The sequence below is a fragment of the Mesocricetus auratus genome, unplaced genomic scaffold, assembly GCF_017639785.1.
Source record: "Mesocricetus auratus isolate SY011 unplaced genomic scaffold, BCM_Maur_2.0 Super-Scaffold_15014, whole genome shotgun sequence".
NCBI classification, from domain to species: domain Eukaryota; kingdom Metazoa; phylum Chordata; class Mammalia; order Rodentia; family Cricetidae; genus Mesocricetus; species Mesocricetus auratus.
Window position 1 is genome coordinate 61,854,119 of NW_024429186.1, and position 11,601 is coordinate 61,865,719.

The 11,601-nt window shown below is 46.5% G+C and overlaps 1 long non-coding RNA gene across 2 annotated transcripts; it reads left to right on the top strand.

The window, feature by feature from the left end:
- The first annotated feature begins 1,009 nt into the window (after window positions 1-1,009).
- On the top strand, window positions 1,010-11,011 carry LOC110342826. Of its 2 annotated transcripts, XR_002384988.2 has the most exons (3): window positions 1,010-1,072; window positions 1,895-2,520; window positions 10,081-11,011. It is a non-coding gene; the product is annotated as an uncharacterized LOC110342826 (long non-coding RNA). The 2 variants fall into 2 exon arrangements; XR_002384987.2 differs by lacking the exon at window positions 1,010-1,072 and having other exon boundaries at window positions 1,598-2,520.
- Window positions 11,012-11,601: the final 590 nt, after the last annotated feature.

Here is an 11,601-nt window from a genome sequence, read left to right on the forward strand (position 1 = left end):
CACTGAGCACTAACATACCTCCCTCTTCTGCCCTCCATACTGCCTTAAAGCAGCCTTCATGGAGTTCTAGCATGTGCAGCTGCCTTTGGGAGGGGTGTGGTTGGAATAGTCCATCCAGGGCCATTCACCGTGCTGAGTCAAGGGACAGAGATCCTGGGTTACAAGGTCTCCAGGGTTAGGTAAGAGTTAGCTCTTTCTGTATATCCTCACTACAGGTTACAACCAAAGCAAGTTTTCGGATCAAATTTTGTTGTGTTGTCACTGTTTTGTAACTTGACGGTAAAGAACATCTGTAAGTTCTGTAAAAGCTGATATACTTTTAAGAGAAGTGCTGCTCAATAACATAGAATTCTTTGTTTTTTTGAGACAAGATCTGTCTGTATAGTCCTAGCTGCCCTGGAATTGGCCATATAGACCAGGGTGGCAATGAACTCACAGAAATCCTCCTGCCTTTGCCTCCCAAATGCCAGGAGTAAAAACATACACCGTCAGTCCCAATGTTAAGGTAGAATTGATGAAGTAAATATGGTATGACCCAAGCCAAATTTTATATGACTCAGGTGTTGTGGGATATTTTGATGGCACTTTGATGCTTGAAAAACTGACAATAAAGTTAAACCTTGAATCAGAGGGTGGAGTTAACATTCAGCTATCCAGAAGTAACCATAGAGTTTTTGGCGGACCCAGATTAGGTTAGAGAGACACAGGAATGAATAGGCAGGGGCTTAGAGAGATTCAAGGGTCTTTTCCACAGTGGAGAGTACTAACCACTATGTGATCACGGCGAGCTACCTGACGAGCAGCTCAGGAAGTGTGGAGAGGCAGGGTCAGCTGATCACTCTTTGGATCTGTAGGTTTTTACCCCAGTATCCGACTCCTAAGTTCTAATTAGTAATAGAACTGTAGGGGAGATCTCACCTACCTGCAGCACTGACCACACCTGTTTGGGCGTGGTCACAGGTATGTGGGAGAAGCCAAGGATAAAGGGGAGGAAGATAGCGTAGCTCTCTCTCCTTGGATTCCGGTCGAGGTTTGGAGACCAGAGCGCTGAGCTCAGTTCTGGGCTTCTCATGTAAGTGACTTCCCTCTCCCTAATAAAGTATCTTTTTACCCCCCTTTTCTTGGTATCATCAGCGAGGCTCATTTACCATCTACAATAGAACAATATAAGTAATCACTTCATCTGGCGCTTCACTCAGCATATGGGATTAGCTACAATTTTAAAAGGCCAAGCAAATTACATTTCAACCAGCTAACTGTGGCTAGTAGTTGCTGTATTTGACAGCAAAGGTCCAGACTCCTATCACCTAAGTGTTGGGAGTATCTGTAAATCATCACTGTACCCTCCTTTGAAAATCTAAGCTGTAAAATGCTTCAGAATCTACAATTTCTTTGACATACATCCTGGGCTGGATATGTCAGTTTGAGATAAGCTAAGGTCATCTGAGAGGAGGGACCCTTAATTTGAAAAATGCTACCATGAGATGGGCTGTAGGCGAGCCTGAAGGGAATTTTCTTAATTAGTGATCCGTTGTGGGCGGTGCCATCCCTGGGCTGATTCTATAAGAAAGCAGGCTGAGTGACTCAGAGAGAGCCAGTAAGCAGTACACCTCCATGGCCTCTGTCTGCGTCAATTCCTGCCTCCAGGTTCCTGCCCTGATTGAGTTCCTGTCCTGACTTCCTTTCAGGATGATCCGTGATATGGTAGCATCACATGGATAAACCCTTTCTTCCCCAGATCACTGTGGTCATGGTGTTCATCATTGCAATAATAACCCTAAGACTAATTGGTGCCAGCATAGTGGGGTATTGCTGTGAGAGATGTGACCATGTTGTGTTTGGGAGGATTGTGGGAAGACATTGACTATTGAAATCTCAGCAGCCTGTTCTGTAGGAGCTTGGAAGATAAGGCTGTTGAAGGCAATGCAGACGATGGAGGCCTGACTTGTGAAGTTTCGGAGAGAAGCAAAGACTTTACTAGACCTTTTGTATGAAGAGTCTGTGATGTCTGACTGATTAGCAAGAGACCAGACCTGCTAAAGTAAAACCTATGCTTTGCTGGAGCTAAAGAATCAGCTGTGATTAAGAGGAGAGCATCACTGAGGTGAAGTCTTTTGGAAAGTGTTTCCTCAGGGGCAGCACACACAAGCTGTGTTCCAGAAGCGGTCGAGGCTGTACTTTCTGTGGGCAGCAGAACCTGGTAGTGTAAGAGTCTTCCAGTGATACTGATTTTGAAGGCATGAAGGAGTCACGGTGAGCAGCTGAGGCTTGGCATTGCGAGGCAGGGCTGGAGTCCCTGAAGGGAGCCCAGGAGAGGCTATTGGTGAAAGCGCAGCCCAGTTGCAGCAGAAGACCCCAGCAGAGATGCCAGGACCATGGGATGACCACCAAGAACAGCAGTAGCAGTGGAATGGAGCCAGCTGGAGCCCGGGAGACAAGCTGTGTGCGCTGCAGAGGACGGAGCTGGAGAGGGCGGAGCTGGAGAGGTGACCCATGCCCTCTGGAGGAGCTCAGAAGACGGTGAGTGGATCCCAGCTATTAGAAGCCCAGCTGTTTGCATTGTTAGAGTTTGGCTTTGCTTTGATCTGCTTGTGCCCTGGTTCTTTCCTCTTGAAACAAGCAAGTACTAAACCTTGAGTTTTTACAAGAGCCCACAATTGAGAGATTGCAAATTTTGAGGGAGATTTTGGATTTTTAAAGAGACTGGATATTTTAAAGGGGCTAAACTTCAATGTGTATGAATTTATAAAGACTGTGGGACGTTTAAAGTTATGTTTTAATGTGAGATTTCGGGGATGAATGAGAAAGGAAAAGTTGTAGCTTGACGGTGATGTGTTTGTGAGTCAAGTTGGCAAGGGAGCAATTGTCCCGTCTAGTTCTGTGTCAACTGGATGCAAGCTAAAGTTATGTGAGAGGAGAGAAGCTTAGTTAAGAAAGTGCTTCCATAAGATTGGGTCATAGGCCGGGCGTTGGTGGCGCACACCTTTAACTCCAGCACTCAGGAGGCAGAGGCAGGTGGAACTCTGTGAGTTCGAGACCAGCCTGGTCTATAAGAGCTAGTTCCAGGACAGCCTCCAAAGCCACAGAGAAACCCTGTCTGGAAACCACCCCCCCCCAAAAAAAAAATTGGGCCATAGGCAATTTTCTTAATTGGTGATTGATGGGGGAGGGCCCAGTTCATTGTGGGTGGTATCCTCCTTGGGCTGGTGGTCCTGGCTTCTATAAGAAGCCCCCCACCATGGCCTCTGCATTAGCTCCTGCTTCCAGGTCCCTGCACTGCTTGAGTTCCTGTCCTGACTCCTTTGATGATGAACAGTGATGTGAAGTATAAGCTGCATAAACCCTCTCCTCCCCAAGTCGCTTTGGTGGTGGTGTTTCATGACAGAGATAGTAACCCTAAGATAATGGCCAATATGGAAATTCCACACATGCTAAAAATATTATACAAAAGTACCTTCAGACTATATTTAGAAGCCGTATATGAGGCATAATGGTCTCACCCTAAGTTATTACACAGTGTATCTTCAAATAGCCCCATATCTGGGAAGCAGAAAAGGCCAAACATTTCTGATAAGGGATTCTTCATTCGACACCATTTATTCTCCTAAGGATAGTGGGGGTTGGGGTGGTGGTGGTGGCGCATGCCTTTAATCCCAGCACTCAGGAGGCAGAAGCAGACAGATCTCTGTGACTTGGAGGCCAGCTTGTTCTACAGAGTGAGTTCCAGGACAGCCAGAGCTACACAGAGAAACTGTCTCGAAGAAGTAAATAAGAGATGCTAATCTGAACGCGTATTGGCTTAGTTAGTAAATGTCTAATGCTATTGGGAAAGAGGCCCAGAAAGCCTGTGGTCACTACTCCAGACCCATGGTGTTTTTGCAGAGGATGTTTGTCTGACAATTAAACCACGCATTCCCAATCAGTGCAATAAGAGTCTTTAGCCTCTAAGACTTAAAGAGACACACAGAATGGGATGTAACATAACAGCATAGGGTGTGTGGAAAGCATGGTGGTTTTTTTTTTTTTTTTTTTTTTTTTTGGTTTTTCGAGACAGGGTTTCTCTGTGGCTTTGGAGGCTGTCCTGGAACTCACTCTGTAGACCAGGTTGGCCTCGAACTCACAGAGATCCGCCTGCCTCTGCCTCCCGAGTGCTGGGATTAAAGGCATGCGCCACCAACGCCCGGCTGCATGGTGTTTTAGAAGTAACTTAACATTATTCTCCTGAACAATGAAAGTAGATAAATTATATAGGTAACACAAACATTTTATTATTCCAATAAGCAGTGTGTATGTGTGCCCAAACGCAAAGGGTGAGTTTTACAAGCTAGACTTGGTGTCTTGTTAAAGACCTTTTCTGTTGTTCTTTAAAAATGTAATACAGTAGCATCAGGGTGCCAGAGGCAGCAAAAGCCTGTGCTAGGGAAGCCGGGGTAGTGTTTGGAGATCCTGCTTTGAATTTGTTTGCTGAGTATTTCATCCCTCTACTGAATTCTAATTAGGCAACTCTCTCCCTACTTTTTTCAGCCTGAGGGATCTTTGCAGGACCCCAAACCAGAAGCTGCTTGAAGTCAGTGCCTCTTCTTCCTCTTCTTCTTCTTCCTCCTCCTCCTCCTCCAGGAGTGGGGGGGGGGCGAAAGGGTACTGAGGTACAGGGGCCTCTCAGAGGCTGGGAAAGAGCAGGTTGGCAGGTTGAGGTATGAACGGGAGGGGCTAAGTCCACGCTCTCCGTGCCTCTGTGACAGCTTAGGGAGTTGGGTCCTCACAGCAGAAGGGTTTGTAGCCTCATCAAAGAAGTGACAATCAGTATGGAAGAATAGGTAGGTCGGGCTTCTGTGGTTCATGAGTCACTCAAGAACTTGGCCCAACCATGGGGTTAGAGTTAGCACCACAAAGCCTCAGTGAGTATTAAGACTGTGTAACAGATCATCAGTACTAGAGTGTTTCACAGGCTTAAAAGAGGATATGGAGTTGCATTTCTCTTCCCCATTGTGGGATGGACTAAGTTATCCTAGCCACAGAAAAAGATTTAGGCCTAAGATGAAGGGTTTGCTATGCTGTTAGCCCCTTGTCGGGGAGGGGGTGTTATTTGGTAAGTGCTAATTATTAAAATGAACTCAATCCTGCTTCAAGATGCTGGAAAATCCCCTCACTTTCCTGGGCCTTGGTTTCTTGTCAGGCCATGAGATGCTCGTGGGCTCCTTTCCATTATATGGAGATCGCCATCAAGAATCAGCAGGTGCAGAAGGGTGGGGGGGGGCAGGAAGAGTGCCAGACTTCCGCACCTGTTCCTAATTATTTCAGAAACAAGACTTACAAAGCTGTTTAACAGGGAATAAAGTCAGCTTGGTCATTAGAGGCGAGCCTGGGGCTCTGTGCAGATGCTTCAGCTGTGAGGATCTGGCTTGTGGATAGTGAGCCTCTCCATGCTGGATCACTCTTGACCCTCTCTGATAGGCAGTTCCCCCGTCGCCTGGGGTCCTCAGGGTTGGGGACAAGTTTCTCTCATCCTGAAAATGGCTATTGTTCTTATTTGAAACTTCCAGTGTGTTTTCCATAACTTAGGGAAGGAAATGGTGGCCAGAACCTGACCTACAGCCCAGTTTGGGTCCAAAGGAGACTGCTGTGTCATGAGTAATCTTGCCTCGCTGCAAAGGGCTCAGTGGGCGGTCAGACCTCTGGAGCTTGGTGCTCGCCGATATTTTTCCCTGTACGTGGTTCTTGTTTATGCGTGGGTGTTCTCCTTGCCTGGGTGTCTGTGACCATATGTATGTTTGGTGCCCTTGGAGGGCAGAAGAGGGCGTCAGATCCCCTGGAACTGGGGTGATGGGTGGTTGTGAGCCACCGTATGGATGTTGAACAAGTGCTCTTAACCACTGAGCCATCTCTCCAGCCCCCATTAAGCCGCTCTTAAGTGGTGGGTTTTTATAATATTTAGGATGCATCTTTATTACTCCTTACTTTTGCAATCCCAGTTTGAAATGCCATCCAAAGAATTACAGTAGACCTAGTTCAGCCTTCAACTTGGGTAAAGTGCAAGGTCACTCTGCAGTGACCATTTATCATTGCAATTGCTCTTCTCGGATATGGACCCTGTTTTGTCTTTTTTCTGTTTTGCTATTAGTCTTAGTGTTTCTATTGCAGTGACGAAACACCATGACCAAAAAGCTAGTAGGGGAGGAAAGGGTTTATCTGACCTACTCTTCTGCGTTGCTGTTCATCACTGAGGGAAGTCAGGACAGGAACTCAAACAGGGCAGGAGGTTTGTCTATTAAGGCCTTCACAAAGATCTGCACGTTGACATTCGCTTGCTTGCCTTGTTGAAGAGAAGATAAGCCCAATATTTCTTAAATATTTATTTTATGTATATGTGTGTCCATGTATGTATGTGCACAGGTGTGTGGATACTCTCAGAGGTCAGAAAAAGCAATCCAGTTCAATCCTCCCCTGTAGATAGCTGGAACCAAATCCTTGTCCTTTTCCCAAACAGCCTTATTTCTTAACTTAATTCTGTTTAAAACATTTTTTTTATGTGTAGGGGTGCTTTGTCTGCAAACATGCAGTCAGTGCCCATGCAGGCCAGAAGTGGGCATCTGATTCCCTAGAAAGACAGTTGTATATGGTTGTGAGCCACCATGTCGGCTCTAGTCATTGAACCCAGGTTCTCTGCAAGAGCAGCAAATGCTCTTAACCACAGAGCTATGGCTCCATCACCTGTATCCAAATAACTAGACTATAAATCTGTGGAGTGGATTTAGGGTGAACCCCTGTGAGGCAGGCTAGCAAGTGGTTTTCGAGGCAAGAGGATATTTTCAAGAGAAAAGGCCAGAGTAGCAGAAGCAGAGGTCTAGGAAGAGGGAAGAGAGGGGGTAGGGTCCTTGGGGTCAGCAGACCCAGATCTTGGAGGGTCTGAGATTCTAGGGTGATGGCGATAACAAGGAATTATAAATCTCAGTAACCCAAGATAACACAGGGGGTAGGGGGAGAGGTTTACACACTTGCTTAATCCAACAAGCCTGGGAAGACAGACTTAGCCACACTTCATAAAGACCAACTGTGAAATCTGAGCCTGGAGTCATCATGCATCTTTTTCAGTGTCGCTAGGATGACTGCACAGTCCCTGGTGCGTGTGCTTGCCTCCCTAGTGACAGCAGCATTCTTTAGTCTAGCCTTATTGTTTAACCCTAGAGCACATGCTTCGCTGGTCTCTTCTGTCGAGTCAGTCAACATTTATAATCAAAATAGCTTTTTCTCACTGGCAACAATATTCTCTTCACTGATCATCCATGTGCTCTCATGTAACATGGGGACAGAGTCTTTTCTTTTAATGTCTGCATTATTTAAACTGGCTCTAAGAGGCCGCACCGCTAAAGGGACTGGGGGTTGGGAGGCTAGGCCAGGCAGGGGTATTCAGGAATCAGAAGGCACAAAGAACTCAGTTGAGCACACAGGAGAGCTGCAGGCAGGCTACAAGCTAGAGGCCAGGCCCTGACCAACCCAACTCCACCACCGGCCTCAGCATGAAAGCTTGCCACACTCTTCTTGAAGTTGCCCTTGGCTGGGACAACCGTGTCAGGATGTAGGCTTGTTTGGTTGTAGTTAGTGACCTCATAGGAGTGATTCCAGATTTCCTCACACTGGGCAGACTGTAGAAGGAAACAAGGGAAAGAATGGCAGGCAGTTCCCGGGTGCAGTGTTTGGATATGACAAGGTCGAGTTCCAGCCCTTGTATCAGCTGCTCTTGACGGTGAAAGACGTGTCACCAGCACTGATAGTCCTTTCTACACAGGGTCCTTTGTCAGTCAATTAAGTGGTTAGATGTAAGCCGGGTGGTGGTGGTGAACTCCTTTAATCCCAGCACTTGAGAGGCAGAGGCAGGCGGATCTCTGTGAGTTCGAGACCAGCCTGGTCTACAAGAGCTAGTTCCAGGACAGCCTCCAAAACCACAGAGAAACCCTGCCTTAACCACCCCCAAAAAAGTGGTTAGATGTAGGGTCTGGAGCTAGCAGAACACTCATAGAAGTTTGTGTCCTGTGTGAGCTATCATTGCTTTCTAATGTCATCTCTCCACAGTGGTCCCTTCGGGTCATCTAGGTAGAAATGTCCTTGCATCCTTCCTGGCTGGTGCTGATGGAGTGGCAGGAATTCTTCCAGAGATGGCACTGTTCATTTGAATTGTCCTCAACCTTTTTCTTGATGCTTGCTTAGCCACAATGCAAACAATGAGATCAGTCCTGGGCCCAAGCTGGCACCCTAGTGGCCACCCACACCAGAAGGAGCAATAGCTATGTTGTCATCAAGTAAGCTATGGCAGATCTCACTAATCTTCAAGTCCAGGATAAGGAAATCAGTCGGACTGGAGCTACAGGTGATCCTTTAGCACCAGTTCTAGGGGACAGAGTCTGCCTGCTGTGTGTGGCCCCAAGGAAAGGGTCCAAGTTGGACACAGATGTGGGAACCGTAAGCCTGTGTGTGTGTGTGTGTGTGTGTGTGTGTGTGTGTGTGTGTGTGTGAGGAAAAGTTTAGAGATAGAAGCCAATACCTAGGTGAATGCCAGACCGAGGGGGAGGGGGATGGGGAGGAAGAGGAGAAAGGGTCTTACTTTGCATTTATCCTTTGAACCTGTGTTCCCTGGTCAAGTTACTGGTTGGCATCATCTTTTGTGTTCCGCAGGGACTTTATCAGGCAGAGATAAAGTCAGGCAGGCCTGAGCCTTTGTTGGCTTATAGAGACTTACAGCCACACTGTTGATCTGGTTCCAGCTTTACTCTTATTCTAGTGTACATTTTTAAGTCTCTTTCATAATTATAGCATAAAGAATTTAGTACTAAGAGTTAAGAAAGCTTGGTTGAATTTTTGCTCAATCACCTACCTGCAGTATGACTTGGGGTGAGCTTTAGAACCTCTCTGTACCCGAGATTAGCTGGATCTTTCAGATCATTATGGATATTAAACGTAACATAAACATGGATTTATGATTTGGGATGTTGTAGGCATCTTGTCTGTGAACCTGTAAGGGTGGCCACACCCATTTGGGTGTGGCTTCAGGCGGATGGAAGCGGGAAAGAGGGAAGCACAAGGCGTTAGGTGTAGTTGGTTGGCTTGCCTGGGTCTTTCTGGTGGGTCAGAGGATCCGTTAGGAAGAGCAGGGAAATGCTCCAATGGTTCTTTGTATCTTTCTGTGTAATTGTTCCCCAATAAACACCCAGCTATCATTTATCTTGGGTCTAGTGAAATAATTACCCCCCACCTTCAGGGCTTCCTTCCAGCTCGCTGCTCCCCCTTCTCCCTCCTAAGTAATACCTGTCTTTCCCTGTCTCCAGTTCATCTTTAGTCCCTCTTGGACTCATCCCGTGCGGGCCTCATCTTTGTGTGGGAAGGATGCTCATCGAGGTGAGGCACCTCTGTAGAGAGAAGCCTTTTCCTAGCCAGCCGCTTGGTTTTTCCCCACCAATTGCCTGGGCTCTGCTGTGTTGTAGTCCCCAAATAACACACAAGACGCTGTATTAATTATGAAGCTGTTGGCCTTGCTTGTTTCTTACTGGCTAGCTCTGACTTAAGTATTTACTCCACAATTGTTAATCTAAGTATTTCTCTTACCGGAGAAAAGCTTCCGGGCTTCTTACCCCTATGGTGGTTACATCTTGACTCCCTGTGTTTCTCCTACCTAGAGTCCTCCTGGACTCCTAGTCCCACATATCTTGCTTCCCTATTGGCCAACAGTGCTTTATTGACATATACACAGGACTTACCCATCACACCTCCATCTCCCGTCCTTCGGGAACCAGGTCCCGCTCTGTCTGCCAGCGCCGGGCTCTTACGCTGTCCTTGGGAGTCTCTGGCTTTCCTCTCTGGGACTTTGTCTCCACTATGGTCTCCTTCCCACTCTGTTCTATACTCTTTTCTTCACAGCACTCATGTGGCTTTCCCAAGGCTGCTATCACAGATGACGAAGACAGCAGCAAGTGAGTCCACGCACAGTTCTGGACGTCAAAAGATGAGATCACTTCCTCCGGGCTGAGTTCTATTTATTTATTTATTTATTTATTTATTTATTTATTTATTTATTTTTGCCTTCTCCAGCTTGCGGTGGCTGCAGACATTCCTTGCTGTCTTGTTTCCCCAGTTTTGCCCTTGTGGTCACAGTGCCAGCTCTGCTGTGTGCCTGTCTCAGACGGTCCACGATCTCCTTTCTACAAGGATACCCAGCATCACGTTCCCGGATTAGTGAAGATAGTATCCCTTCTCACGGTCCTTGATCCCACCTGGAATCTCTTGTTGTAATACACGGTGATATTGGTCAGTTCCAGAGGTGGTGGGGGGATAGTTTGGAGGGGAATATTTTTCAGCTGAATGTCACACATAATTCAACCTTAACATTTATTTACCTTTATATGTGTTTGTGTGTGCCTGTGTGTACACATGTGTGCAGGTGTGCATCCCCATGTGGAGGCCAGAGGCATTTCCCCCTATCGCTGTTTGCCCTATTTTCTTTAGTGGGGTCTCTCACTGGGAGCCTGACAGTTTTAAGCTAGCCTAGTGGCCTTAAGTCTATGATTCTCTTATCTCTGCTCTGCTCGGTGCACAAAGACACATCCGACTTTTACATGGGTGCTGGGGATCCAAACTCAGGTCTTCATGTTTGCACAGCAAGCGCTCCTACTCACTTAGCCATCTAGCCAGGCCTTCCTAGTACATTTCATACTTCTTCACGATGGTAAAGCTCATGTGGGGAGGGTTTTTCTTTCTTACCTTAAAAATGTAAGATAGTTTATCCTCTCTATCTGCGAGAACTGTGAGATGGGGAAGCTCACTGAAAGTCTTTTTGATTTAAGGTGGGATTTAGTACACATGAAGAATATTTTTGCTGCATGTGTGTATGGCTTTTCTGTTCCCTGATTTCCCAGGAGTTATGAAGTGTAATGGCTTGTAAGTCTCTTTAATTGGAAGACTTGTTATACAATTGTGTATGCTACTGTTCATACCTCATACTCCAATAAACTATATTAATCTATCGCCTTCTAAGGAAGCAATGCTACTGAGCCACTTGGCAGTATATGGTTACCATGTAATAGATATTTAATTGTCACAAACCCAGAAGGGAGCAAGCTCATTAACATTTGTGTGAATATTTAACATTTAAACATTCAAGATGGAGGGCCTTGCCAGTTGGTTTGTTTCCTATTATTCTCAATTTGTTCTTTTGATAAGAGGGTCTCAGTATGTTTTCCAGGCTGGTCTTGCACCCCTGGGCTCAAGTGATCCTCTTGCTTCAGCCTCTTGAGCAGCCAGGACTAGAGAGAGTCATGACTGTGCTCTCCATCTGTTTGTTTTGACTTGAGAGCACTGCCCCACGGGCCTTTGTTTACATGTGGCTTTTCAGCACTCATTGCAAAGGTTCATATTTAAAAAGGACTCTCACTTGTGTCTCCCCATGGAGAGGAGAAGAGAGTGGTCCACAGAGATGTGCTTCCAAGCTGGAACAAACATCTCCAGTCTCTTGCAGGCCCTCCATGGTTGATTCACACTTTAATCTAATTGTGGGATGGTATCTCCAAGTCATTTCCCTGTGTGTTAGTCGGCTTTCCAGCACTGTGACAAAAT